General features: G+C 39.3%; 1 protein-coding gene across 3 annotated transcripts in view; it reads right to left on the reverse strand.

The window, feature by feature from the left end:
• The window catches only part of znf469 (zinc finger protein 469), a 111854-nt gene that overhangs the window by 77256 nt on the left and 19423 nt on the right, over positions 1 to 15175 (reverse strand). Inside the window, exon 1 of one of the 3 annotated variants that reach the window (XM_079414680.1) lies at positions 12690 to 12826. The exons of 1 other annotated variant lie outside the window; for it this stretch is intronic. The gene's annotated coding sequence lies outside the window, so the exon portion shown is untranslated. Of the gene's footprint in view, positions 1 to 12689; positions 12827 to 15175 lie in introns of those variants that run through there. One more of the 3 variants, XM_079414682.1, reaches the window with a different exon arrangement.

The raw sequence follows: 15175 nt of genomic DNA on the forward strand, positions 1-15175 counted from the left end.
ACTCCACCTTGAAGGTTTTTGTGGCGGCAATTTCGGCCTACCACACCCTTCTTGGTGGACAGTCAGTGGGCAGACACCCGCTAGTTACACGTTTCCTCCGTGGTGCACTGAGGCTAAGGCCTCCAGTACAGTCCTGGGGCCCCCCTTGGGACTTGGCTGTGGTATTGATGCTCTCTATAGGCCTCCATTCGAGCCTATTGAGGAGATCTCAGATCGCCCTGAAGACCGTGTTTCTTCTGGCGATTTCATCTCTGAAGAGAGTTGGGGATTTGTTCCCCAAAGCGTCTCCTGACGCAGCGTCTCATTCCTTCGAGGAACTGGGGTTACATACGTAACCCAAGACGTTTCGTCTATACTAACGTTACTAGGTAATTATACTATATTGACTGGGTTAAATAGAATTGTATTACTAAAAAGAGACTAAAATACAATTTTCATTGATGAAAACTAGACTAAAATGTCATCAGTTTTCGTTGACGAAAACTAGACGAAAATAATCATGGATTATTCTAACTAAAACTAGACTAGACTAAAAAGAGTATGAACGTGACTAAAACTAATAAAAACTAAAATGACAGCTTCAGACAAAGACTAGACTAAAACTAAAATTAAAACAGGCCGCCAAAAACAACATATGGAGTCAAAGTTTGGAGAAACAAACTACATGGTAATGTTATCATAAATATCTATATTTTGATACCGATACTGAAATACCTGACACGGTTCCATTACTCATTTTTCACAGTATCTACCGTATGTACAACGATACAAGCTGCTTCTCGCTCTCTCCTCTCCGACAGCGAGTTTGACACACAGTCACCTCCTGTCAATAACAGAGTCTGAATATCCGCAAGGGATTGCAGGTATTCTGCATAATTTTAGTCATTCCTGCGCAAATATGGCAAGAGCTTTATTGTAACATGAGAACACAGTCATGTAATCGCAGAAAACTGGATGTGAGCTCTCAAATAGGCCTAATTTATACAAATGAACTGCCTGTCCTCTCACTCCGATATTGCTTGTGCGCACTCAGATTGTGTGCTATCGTGATCTCTCCTTGCTTTTATAGTAGAAATTATTTCTCTTTGCTCCTGGATTAAAATTTGTCAAAAGTTATCAGCCATTAAGAATAGAGCCACGTCTGACCAATGAAAATGCTACTGGAAATTTTATTGACAAAGTGAAATGCACCAGAAAGACTTTCAATATGAAAGATGGAACTTTAATTTCTTTACAATGAAAGTTTATGCTAGAAATGTTTCGGAATGGGATATTTGTATGATTTGTACATATAAATATCCTGTTGTGACTAACTGCATCACTACATTGTACAGACATTACAGGTCAAAGCCATTTATCTAAATAAACAACGTAAATGGCTCTTAAATCACTGCTTAAAATTCAGTGTTGTCATATTTCGAATACCTCAACCGAATTGAGGTTATTTGTTTTGTAATTTTATTACTGACTGTGTACTTGTCTTTTTTTGTTCAATTCAATTTGAAATCAAGCTTCTTTGCTGTAAGCTTTTGCAAAGTTACCCTATTTTAAAGACACAAATACACAGAATGAGCACGTTTAAGATTGAGATTTTTGTAATGGTAACTGATCAATGTTTATATATAAATATAATAAATAAAACCCTATATTAAAATCTGTTCATCGTATAAAGCAAACGCGTCTTTTTGTTTTAGAAGACTTGGATTAAACCACTCAAAGCTTGAAATAAAGCTTGCCTTGAAAAAAATGGATGGACAAAACAATTTGAAATTTTAAAATATCTATATGGCAGTATACAGTATGTGGTAGTTTTGCCAATGGTTTTAAAAATGATTAAAGTTGTCATGAAATCAAAAATGACCCTACTTACTTTTTTAGTGCACATTACTAGTCTTGTGGTGAATAATTAAACCGTGCAAGTAAATACACTGGGCAGAAGAAAAAAAAATTGTCTGCCATCATAATATTTAATCAAAAACTAAAAATTTGCTTCCGCTCTGGAATGGCGTTCTCGCTCTGATGATATCAGTTTGACGGCTTGGGGAGAATCCACTTGTTAAGTCTGACGTAAGGAATGCTGTTTTCCGGGTCCATGTCTCTACTCATTTCACTTGAGAATACTATCTCAACAGCCATTTATGAGCACTATTGAATTAATATTACATATTTAAGCTGGGCATTTAAAAAATTGCTGTGCACACTACAGTCTCCCTTCTCAGTGTCTCAGACACTAATATTTCAGCTGAATCACTGTCTGGCAATCTGGGTTTTCAGTATGAAGATAAAGATTAGGGTTATAATTTTTCTGTATTACATGACATCATGGATGTCACAAATTCAGCCTCTGTGGCTCCCTCCGATCACCACCAGAGGGAACCATCTCCTGAGTACTAACATTATCATTCGGACTCCATTTCCCATATCACCCCGTTCCTGAGACTGATTACCTGCGCCACACCATTGAGGAGTGGCGTCATTGGCTCGAAGGAGCTAAACAACCTTTCACCGTTCTCACCGATCACCGGAACCTGGAATATCTCAAAATCCGCTAAACGACTCAATCATCGACAGGCCCCATGGGCACTCTTCTTCACAAGATTTCACTTCAAAATAACTTATCGACCAGGATCCCAGAACACCAAGGCAGACGCACTCTCCCGACTCCACGAATTCTCAACCCTGTCTCCCGATCAAGAACCAATCCTGCCATCTTCCATCATTCTCGCACCAATTCAATTCAATGGGACAGAGATTACTGACGCCCAGACCACTGAACCTCCACCTGCCGAGACCCCGCCTAATCTCACCTATGTCCCTCAGGCTTTACGGCAACGAGTCCTCAGTTTAGTACATGCAACCCCCAGCTCAGGCCATCCTGGTATTACAGCCACACTCCAACTTATGAGTAATCGATTCTGGTGGCCCTCCATTCAGTCTGACGGCGTTCGTGAAGAACTGTGAAATATGCAACATCTCCAAATCTCCTCATCAATTACCCGCTGGTCTGCTCCATCCACTACCCATTCCTCAACGTCCTTGGTCACACATTGCCATTGACTTTATAACAGATCTTCCACCCTCACAGGGCCACACCACCATCCTCACAGTCATTGACTGCTTCTCTAAGGCCTGTCGCCTCATTCCACTCCCAAAGCTGCCCACAGCATTCGAAACTGCCGAAGCCCTATGCAACTACGTGTTCAGATTCTACGGCCTTCCTGAGGATGTGGTCTCGGATCGAGGACCACAATTCACTTCGCGGGTATGGACCGCATTCTGCCAACAACTGAACATTAACGTGAGTCTCACTTCTGGATACCATCCCCAATCCAATGGCCAGGTAGAACACCTCAATCAAGAATTAACCCGATTCCTTCGATCTTACTGCCACCGAAACCAATCCGACTGGAGCCGCTACCTATTCTGGGCTGAATACGCCCAGAACTCTCTCTGCAAACCTGCTACTGGCATCACACCATTCCGATGTGTTCTGGGATTCCAACCTCCTTTGTTCCCCTGGTCAGGGGAGCCTTCAGAATTACCAGCTGTTAATTCATGGTTGCAACGGAGCGAGGAGACGTGGAATGAGGCTCATACTCACCTGCAAAGAGCTATTCGTCGAACCACAGAACAGGCCAATCGACACCGCATCAACCCAAATTATCAACCCGGGCAGTGGGTCTGGTTGTCCACTCGGGATCTACGTCTCCGGTTACCCTGCAAGAAGCTCAGTCCCAGGTACGTGGGTCCATTCAAAATCCTCAGACAAATTACTCCTGTTTCATTTCGTTTATCACTCCCTGCTCATTACCCATTACCCACCTGTATCTCACCCACTTTTCATGTCTCTTTGCTCAAGCCTGGTGACCAGAGGGCTGGTGACCAGAGGGCTCCTCCCCTCATCATAGATGGTGAGGAGGCATATCGTGTCTGAGAAATCCTGGACTCTCGGCGCCGGGGTAGAATCCTTCAATACCTAGTAGACTGGGAGGGGTACGGCCCGGAGGAACGGTCATGGGTCAACTCGGACGACATCTTGGACCCATCTCTGACCACCGACTTTCACTGAGACCATCCGGATAGGCCGGCCCCGAGACCCCGTGGAAGACCCCGGCATCGGTCGCCTCTGCCATGGCGGGGGGGGGGGGGGGCTCTGTCACAAATTCAGCCTCTGTGGCTCCCTCCGATCACCACCAGAGGGAACCATCTCCTGAGTACTAACATTATCATTCGGACACCATTTCCCATATCACCCCGTTCCTGAGACTGATTACCTGCGCACAGGTGTTCCTCATCAACCAGCATATATAAACCATTCCTTCCCCTCTCTGTGCGGAGTCTTGTTCTTGCCCATGCAGACATTTCTGAGCGTTATTCCCGTGTTTGAATTCCTGTTGCTGACCTGGACTGTTATATCGATTACGAACGAACTCTGCCTGCCTACTCTGACTCTGCCTGCCTTGTTGACCTGCTCTATTCTCAGTCTGCCGCCTGGCCTGACCCTCAGCCTGAACTTGGTTTATGATTCTGCCTTGTCTACATTGTGTTTACCATCTGTGATTGACCTCTGCTTGTACGACTATTCTGTGGAACTAATAAAGCTGCACATGGATCTAAATGAAAATGCCTCCTCGTTACAGTGGATGTATATCAGCACAGTTTGTTGTTTTCTTGGGGCATCTGGCGGAGCGTAAGGACACAGAAGCGAAGATATGAATTAATATTTTTGGTAATTCATTAAATATCACCACTAAAAAGTAATTAGTTCAGACTAGTTTTTGAGACAATTTGTACTTTTAATTAAGTACCGTTTTGACACCAGTACTTTTACTTGTAATTGAGTATTATTTCAGCAATGTAACAGTACTTGTACTTAAGTACAAATTTTCAGTACTCTTTCCACCACTGCTTAAAGATAATTAAAATTAGTTTGTTGATCTAAATCTTTTAACTTTAACATTTAATATTCTAAACTTTAATATTTAATATTACACAAAGATAATGCAAGTAAATACACAATGCAATTACAATGCCTGTAGGCCAGCGGGTCATCCTTAATGTGCGTCCACATCATTGACGTTCTACAATCTCCACCCACAAGAACTGCATTGGTAATGCATAACCACCTAAAATAGTAACCCACCTCAAAAGGAGGATTTAGTCAACTCTACTGCTCATTTTTGAAGATTCATGAAAGAGCTTAACATAAATACAAGCTTCGGATTTCTGCTTTCAATCCATTCGGCCCATTTGCTTCCTAAGCTTCCATTACGAGTGTATTTACATGTCGCTCCTACTGAAAGCAATCAACAGCATGCTACAGATTTACAACAAACACACAGGGTTGATAAAATCCTGGGATATTTCTTCACGATTTTGGAGTGAAAAAAGGGATTTCAAAACAACAAAGTCACCAGATTCACATTATTTCTCTGAGAGGTCTGTGATTTCTCAATTATAACCTTTTAAATACACACTTGTAGCTGCATTTGGGCCTAGAGAGTGTATGAATGTGTGCGTTACGGTGACCGAATTTACGCTTTTTCACATTCCCCCCACTGCACCTTATGATCTTGGCAGGAGGGCGTCTAATTTGGGTGAGGATGGAGTCTGGAGCCAATCTAGCAGCTCTCTCTCCTTCCTTCTTTCTCCTTCCTCTCGGTCCCCTTGGAGCGGGGCGGGGCTCGTATAGTTTTACTGCTATCATAATAAACATACAATTGATAGAGGAGGTGGGCCGGACGAGGCTTGATACTGTAAAGTCAAGTGCCTACAGCAAGAAACAACCATAGCAATCACAAAACCCCCAACATCCTCTTCTTCCCTTTAATAGACTGTAGTCTGAGTGTATAGACAAGCCAGACATGAGCTTTACGTTTATCACCCTTCCCCTGGAGCGAATGGTGCAAAAAGGCGATTAAACATTTCCTTTATCAGCCAGGCGTGGCCAACAAACCTACATGCAAACATCTCTGTAAACGTATATCTCTAGGCAACATGTAACCAAATACACTTAAAAGAGGCCATTTACCAAACGTGAGCAGAACGAATGTGAAAGACCCAAAAACATTTTAGTTTGCATACCAAGTTTAAAAAGTGCACACTTTGTTGGCATTAAAAATGGTTCTTTGATAATTGTTCCTAAAATTGTTCAAGCATTTTAGCTTTAAAATGCTCTAGCATTGAGGCATGCTTCCATGAGCAGAGCAAATTTCGGTGTAAATAGTTTGTAAAACCATTTTTAAAAAAAACTAAATATTTGTGCGTCAATTTACATAAGAATGGTTTGGCGAACAATTTATGCAGAAATGTGCTTTGCTCGTAATGAAGACCAAAGACTGTTAGGTTTGAATATTTTACATGTACAAAAAGGACATATTGCATTGCTGACAGTACAGTTGTTAAAGTATGTTGTAAGTAATTAATATATTAATAAAACTAGAAAAACAAAATTACCATATTAGCAAACCATTTTTGTGTAAATCATCGCATTCTTATGTAAATCAATGTACTGATGCAACAATTTACTTTAAATGGTTTTACAGACTATTCACACAGAAATTTCCAAAGAAATTTCAAAGTCCCCTTTTTCTATAACACAAAGAGTTGTGAATAATATGGACACTTCAAAATAGTAAAAGTCTACCATCTGGACATCTGTCCTGTGTTCAATGTACTATAATTTGGGACTCACATATTCTAATCCAATCCATACTATGTAGTACAGACAGTATTCAGGATTCAGACTGGGTCTGATGAAACATTATATACTGTATGATTCTTCCAATGGCTGATGAAACCAACAGGAAGCTACAATAAACCAGACACAACTGACATTTTGGTGAACACTCGTAGACAATACATGAAGACTAATCTAAAAATGTTAGAATAATGGTTCATTCAGCTCTGTAAGAGCAATAAATCTAGACTTGCAGGAGACAAACTCCAACTGAGTGTGCATGTGCTTACTGGTGACCTTCAAAACTAACAACATCCAAAAATAAAGTCTGCATATGGTCCATGCAACTCAACCACTTAAAAGAGCTCTCACAGACTGACTGTCTTGGAGATAGTTTAAGAAGACGGCGGCAAAGGAAGCATATAAAATGCCATTTACCATATTAAAAAAATATATATGAAAGCCCTTCCAATATTGCTCTTTGTTATTTATAAGGCTTTGTTACCCAAAAAAGCTGTGGACAAACGCTGAACTCTTGACATCATCTGTGTGCTAATTGACATGGGAAACTCATCTGCGTACAATTTAAGGGGTTTACGATGTTTGGTTGTTGGTGCACAATTGCAATCTGCGCACCTGATAACTCTATCAGATTCCTTTTGAAATTACTCAATTGTGTTCGAAGCAATCCATTAGTCTAATTGTTCTGCTTGTCATTGAGGAAAAAAAGAGACGCAAATAATCAGTGGCTCTGGTCTGGAAGCTCATGAAGCAAGTGTTGAGCCAAGCAATCAAGCTTCAGATGACCCCAAACTAGTGATGAAATCTCTCCAAAACACTTTCTTTTCGTGACAGGTTGCATGGGAATTACGAAGTCCTGAGGGCAGAATTAAAGATTATTGGCCAATGCTAATTTCTTATTACCTTATTGCCCCAATTTTCCATAAACAACACGTGACAAAGAGTAGATGGTGCTTTTTGAAAGCCACCGAGTTCAGTAATGTCCAAAAAAGACTGCAAAGGAGAAAATAAATACATATTCCTAGTAAAAAAAACAAACAAATAAAAATCTGTACGCTCGAGCCAAATGAGGTGGTAGCTGTCAGTGAGTCTCAGTCACCTCAGTCACCAGTCACCACTTACCCATGATCACAATCACCTGTGTTCTAACCCTCTGCACCTGCCGATCTCCAATCAAGCCACCTATAAAGCCACGCTCCACTCACTCACAGATTGTCTGGTCTACAGTTCACTAGCAGAACCAAGCCAGACCCTGTAACCTTACCTTGTGAATGTACTTACCTCAGATGTCCCATTGATTCTCCACCGCTCTCTGGATTCCTGCTTGTGATCTCTGTTCCTTCCCTTGCACCGTCAAGCCTACCAACCTGCACTCAGTCACCTTGAACTGCCCTCACGTAACTCCCCGGTTTCACATCTGACCTTATCAATAAAGTTCCCTGTTTGACATTCCTCTGTGTCTCCTAGCCTGTGTCCTGACAGTAGCAGCATGTGCTAAAACAGATTATGCAAGAAGTTTGAAGAGCGCTGTCTCTGCATGTCACACACCTCATTTATTTTGGTGGTACCTAAGCGTCTAGTGGTTAACTTAAACTACATGTTCTGACATCATGTGGATGGGCCATTTGTTTGGCACAAAAATTTGCATAGAATCCTGATTTTGCCTTGAGCCTAGCTTCAGTTGTAGGCACGCTGATGGAACTCTCGCCTCCCTAAAACGCATCGTGCCAGGTTAAACACTGGTTGATGTGTCTTGTGATTGATTGCGAGACATTTGAAAGTTTTTAGTTAAAGAGGTTCTATGATGCGATTACAAGTTTTCCTTTCTCTTTGGAGTGTTACAAGCTGTTTGTGCATAGATAAGATCCCTGAAGTTGCAAAGACTAAAGTCTCAAACCCAAAGAGATATTCTTTATAAACGTTAAGACTCGACCACGCTCACCTAAAACGCCTCATTTAAACAGGCCCCCACGTCTACGTCACTGGGTGGGAAAATGTGCAAAACACAGCCCAAATGTATAGGCATTATTCTCGCTGCAGTATTGTTGCTGCCGCCGGCGCGGTGTCCTGGAGACGCTGTGTTTCGTTGTGAAAGCAAATCTACTTTGTTTTGGCTTCCAAAAGAGGTCACCACTAGAAATCAGTGGTTAAGCTGTATTTCCAACACTGTTCCAGAACAGTTCAACCCAAATATTAGAGTGTGTGCAGCGCATTTTACGGAGGAACGTTTTTCTAACATAATTTCCTGAACCTTGGAGAGTAGGCTACAATGCCAGCTGTGCACAACTGTTTCTATAAAATGGGGCAATTCCAACTTTGCAAGGACAGTTTGGCGTTTCTGACTCACAGCCTGTAAGTATGTTTTCATAGTGACGATGCAACGTGACGCATAAAAAGAAAGTATAAGTCATTATAACCAGTAATTACCAGTAACCTGTACATTCTGTAAATCATCATTCGATCTTCATTTACTCTGCACTTATATGTATATAAAACACTATATTCTTGCACTTCTGGTTAGATGCTAACTGCATTTCATTAGCTCTGTACTTGTACTCTGCATAATGACAATAAAGTTGAATCTAATCTAATCTAATTATGTCCCAACTGCATGCAACAAATGCCTCGTTTATAATGGGTTATTGTTTCAGTCTCATCGCATCGGGACACGGCATCACAAAGTAAGGAGCGTTAATAAAGGCCTCTGAAGCGATGCGTTTGTGTAAGAAAAATATCCATATTTAAAACTTTATAAACTGTAATCTCTATCTTACTCTATCTGTCGTTCTCACGTACAAGACACAGTGCCATTCCAGTGGAACATATTAGCATAAGCTGCAGTGAAAATACGCTAGTCTCGTGAGAACCAAGTTTTGTTTACAGCAAAGGAAAACCAGTCTCCTCTGCTTATATCGAAATCACTTTTTTCTTTACAAATCCTCATTTTGTACTTCTAATTTGTGACCGGTGATTTGCTCTCTCTCCTCTGCGCTTCCCTGCTCATCACACCTATGTTCAACGTCATCCGCTGGAACGCCACTCTCTTGTGAATGTGGGTAAGACAGTTAGCGAAAGCTTTAAATATGGATATTGTAAATATGAACGTTTTAAGGATATTTTTCTTACACAAACACTTCGATCGTATGGATACACTTTTTTATGCTTCAAAATCTCAATGCCCATTCACTACCATTATAAAGCTGGGAAAAGCCATGACCTTTTTTAACTCCAATTGTATTAGTCTGAAATGCAAAAGTATTGTATAACTAAGATGGCTTGAGGGTGAGTAAATCATGGGGTAATTTTCATCTTTTGGTGAACTACCCCTTTAAATGTGTGTCCATGGGATTTGTTTGACATTTTATTGTACGCTGTAAAAATACAGTAAATACAGCATGAATACTACACCACATCATTGCAATAGTTTCCCAGTGGATCAAATAAATGTGCATCAAATCCCATTATTGTACAGCCAAGCCATATCTAGAGCTGAAATATTGTTTTCATTCTTTTAATGTGGGCCACTTTACAGTGGATGATAAAATGTGTGACAAATCCCATTAATGTATATTTAGAAGCCAAGATCAGTTATCAGTTAAGTTTATACAGGCACTACAAACTTGTGCATTTAAGAATTCTGGGAGTTTGAGGGTCTGATTCCAGTGTTACATCATTGTGTGTTTGTGAAAAGAGAGAGAGTTTAAAGGGACAGCAGTGGAGACATAAAAGGAAACAAGCCAAGTTTAAGAGGGCAGGTGACACGCTGTGATGAGTTCAGTCCAGGGCCGTTATTAGAGTAATGAGAACTACGCAGGGGGAATATTGGCATGGACCCGGACAGCTGAGAGAGAGAGAGAGAGAGAGAGAGAGAGAGAGAGAGAGAGAGAGAGAGGAGAGCTGAGGTGAGCGGTTACATAAGGAAACAGGATTGTCTGGACACAGATTTCATTCCATACACTATTTAAAGAGCCATCTGGTGGCCACAATCTCAAACTCCTCTTCATATCGACACTTCATTCCCTACCCTCATTCTTTCATCCTTTCCTTTCTCATTTGTTCCTACAGAATATTATCTCTAAACACTCTATCCATTTAGTACCAATCCAATCTTTCAATATCCCACTCTGTCCATCCTCACTGCATCCTCCTCAACTGCACGTGATTAGTTATTAACTTCTGCCTCTTATTTAACACTTCCAATTTGTATCCCATATTCCAGATATTATTATAGGATATTCTCCAAGACTCTTCTCCATGTGGATTTGTTTAGTAATGCCTATTTTTTCCATTTATTTTAACCCTATTTGGTCACTTTACAAGACTCAGAGAATGTGTTTATATAAATCTGTTTGCATATGCATAACTATTATTGACAAGGCACACATGCTGTCCTAAATACAAGTTTTTAAGAGATTCGCACTAGTATAATGTGTAACTGCAGTCCGAAAGGAAAGGGAAATAAAATAAATAAATACATAAATAAAGTGATCTAAATAGTCCAGATGTCGGGTGGCTTTAAACATGGGAAAACATACAGACAAACAACAAGTGCTCTTTTAGGTTGGAGAATTGGTGGTTTTGATGCTGAAAATTTATTACTCGTATAAATTTCAGCAATTAACTGCCTTCTATTTATGCAATTATGGATTACACTACTGTACACTAATTATACACTACTGTACTACTTCTGCAGCCACAAAATTCATGTATGTTTTGCAGGGGCAACATCTGGTTAAAAAAAAAAAAAAAAAAAAAAAAAACAATCGCTGCCTGAGAAAATATATTGCAATAACAGTTACGATGATAAATCTAATGGAAATATTCACCCCTGTTTTTTAAGGCTGGGCGTCGCATAGAGGAAGTTATAAAACTTCTTAAATATTAAATCAAGAATATTCCACATAACTCATGCAGAGAACTAACAGAGATGCCTAGATATAGGCTATACACACTAGTCTCCTGGTAAAAATCCACTCAAAGCTGGTAAACAGTAGCCGTCTTCCCAAAAGTGTGACACAAGCAAGCAAACAATCAAACAATTTTTAAAAAATTAATAAATAACTGTGGGTATCGCTTTAATCTGGCACTGCCAACTGTTTACTTTCCTGGAATATCCATACTAGTATTCAGTGACAGGACTGAGCATGCATCCATGGAAAGTGCCACAGGGGAGAGCAGAGGAAAAGACGGGAGGGGTGGACGCAGGTTGCCAGTGACGAATATCTGAGATTCCAGTACCTGGCCTGACCTCTGTGAGTGACCTCCCAGTATGACTTACCTGGGAGGCTTCCTTTATGAGTAACTGGGGGACAGTAAATCTATGAATAAAAGCTGAAAACTGGCTCAGTGTCATGTACAGGAATTCTGGCCCCTGACTACTTTACAGCTGCAGAGTCAGCATGATATAGATCCTGAATATATCCTGAATAATAACTCCTCAGTGCTTGAATAGACTCATTCTGTCTGTGTACATTTGTATGCAATTTACAGGAGTGACTATATTTATGACTAACAGATAATATATATATATATATATATATATATATATATATATATATATATATATATATATATGTATATAAACTAAAAATTAAGCATACAATTATTACAGTCATGTCAGTTTTTCTAGCTGAAAAAACTTTGAAAAAACAATCAAACAAAATAAATAAAACAGCTATATTCTCTAACTTGACATTATCCCATTATCACACTTGTACACTATGCACACTTAAGGAAACTTGCATATATAACAGTACACACACCACACAAATTACTGTATTTATCACACTTCTCTCTGATAGCAAATGTCAGCCCTTTAATAACAGTGAAGTATGCATGGATACAAGTGCTAACAATCAAAGAAAAATCAAGTAAAAGCATCTTCAGACTCAACTGTCAGCTGTGTGTGAACAGAGTGTGGTTAAGTACAGCAGCCTTGTCCACAATAATTCATGCACAGAAGCATCAAGTGGATAGATCGGACCCTCACCTTGCAAGCAGCGCTGAAACTCCCAGCAGCTCAGTGTGTGTGTGTGTGTGTGTGTTCCTGTCCCGCTCCTCTCACGCCTTGCAAACTGACGCCTCTCATCCACAACTCACCGCATGGCTCTCATTACACTCAAATGCAAGGAGAGGGCGAAAGAGAGAAGAGAACTAGTGAAGAGAGAGAACTTAGCCCAGCCCAGAAAGATAAGTGAGGCTGGCAGGACTGTCCCAAACATGAGAAGCTTTTTTTCGGGTTACTCATTTCTACCTTCATTTCAGACTCTCTATTAAAACTTCCATTAATGAATTTTTCTTCCAAAGCCTCAGAACATCTAGTGCTTCCACCTCTCAATCTATAAGCTCTCTGGAGAAGCTTTCCTCTGCAGAGTCTGTGTCTAGCATTCACTCTCCACTCCTGCACACACTTTCTCTATCTCTCAGCAGCTGTAAAAGGGAAACACACCTGCCGGACTCTTATTAAAGGAGGTGATGACTCTCTATGAGGAGAACTTGCTGAAATCCTCTTCCTTTTTTCCTTTTCTTTTCACGAAAACCGATGACAGATTCTCATTAGCTTGTCCTGGGGAAAAATCGTTTTCTCTGTATCACTGTTGTTCATCTTCCTTTTCTATCTTTTTGGATTTTTTAATCATATTTAATTTGGTATTGGGACAAAACGCAAACCGGATTGGAGAACCATGTCTAAATGAATAAGCATCATACCTGACAGTGGATATGAAGAATTACGAACCCATTTTAACTGACGTTTCCAAGATCATAACTTCTGCACTTTCAACAAATCCTCATCTATTTCAGTCAGCAGGAACATATTTCATTTTTGGTGGCAACATGAAGAATTTTCAAGTCAACAAGTCAAATATTTATGTTAACAAGGCATAAAATCATGCATATTATCAAAAATTGCAAGATGTAAGGTAACAACAAAAGAGGGCCCAGAACTGAACCCTGGGGGACACCTTGAGTTGAGGAACAGTAGATTTGCAACTCTGAAATTCAATATTTTCTAACCATTAGCTAAGAAGTAAACCAGGAGAGAGCTGTACCAGTGTTGCCAATAGCAAAATCTAGCATCATTATACTACTAGGGGTGCCAGAATACACAGAGAGGAGATCATTGACAACTCCGTGGACAGCCATCTCAGTACTGCATATTTGACTGGAAAGAATAACTACTGAAATGGAGGAGGAAGTGTATATATGAAGCAAAAATTTTGATAACACTTTCTATGAAGCCCATATTTATAATACATTACAAGGGTATTCTTAAGGGTGAGTCCATAATGCATTATAAAAACCTTATAATATGTTATATCATCTCATAAATAATAATAACAACAATTATAAAACATTATAATGCTTACACATTTGTGGTTATAAATTTTAAGATTATGATTATTTATAACACACAATGAACAACATATTAAATATACTTTTACATTAAAAATGGGACTATATATCTTGACATTGTTTATTTAAGATCTGTACAGTATCTTACTACATCTTGTAAGTGGTTAGGTGTGGAGTGTTATTTGAGTGTTCCCTGTGAGGCTAATATTAATTTTGATGTGAGCTAATTAATAATTTTGACTGAAAAAAAAAATACAATGTTTATATGTTAAGTTACATTTTATTTTGATGGTCCCCTTAGTCTGTTGCAACTACATGTTATAACTTTGCAACTACATGTTATTTAACTCTCATTAGAATATTAGTAGGCTTAGGTTAAGGTTAGGGTAGGTAGAATTTTGACATAATTGCAAAGCTACTTATAGTCAGTTGGTGGTGGTTGAGGAGAGACCCCCCCACATGATTGTAAAGCGCTTTGGGTGTACAGCAATACACAATAAAGCGCTATATAAATGCATCATTCATTCATTCATTCATTCATTCAGTTTGTCTGTTAGGGAACCATCAAAATAAAGTGTTAGCATATATTTAGCAGACATACTACTAATCCGCCAATGACTGCTAGTTGACATGTAGTTGCAGAGTTACTTAACAGCTGTCTAAAGTGTAAAGCACCATCAAAATAATCAAACTGATATTGCATTAAAAATAGTAGCAAATGTGTCATATTACACATTCATCTGATCTGATATCTGATCTTATGGCTGTTTGAGAAAAAATTATAATTATTATAATTATTATACTTATAAGTGGTCTTTGATTGCTTCAAGTAAAGTAGCGTAAGAAAGATGGCAAGATATGAGACTCATAATACATTATAACTATGAGAAATATAATCCATTGTAACTTGAATGCAACATGTTCACTGTGTGTTATAAATCACCATCGTCATCATCATACTCTTAAAAGCTATAACCACAAATAAGTAAATATTAAAATACATTAAAACTGTTCTTATGAATATTCATAAGATGATGTAACATATTATAAGTTTTTTGTAATATGCATTCATTATAATGCCTTAAGAATACCCTTATAATGTATTACAAATATGGGCTTCAT

This window comes from Barbus barbus, assembly GCF_936440315.1.
Source record: "Barbus barbus genome assembly, chromosome: 50".
NCBI classification, from domain to species: Eukaryota; Metazoa; Chordata; class Actinopteri; order Cypriniformes; family Cyprinidae; genus Barbus; species Barbus barbus.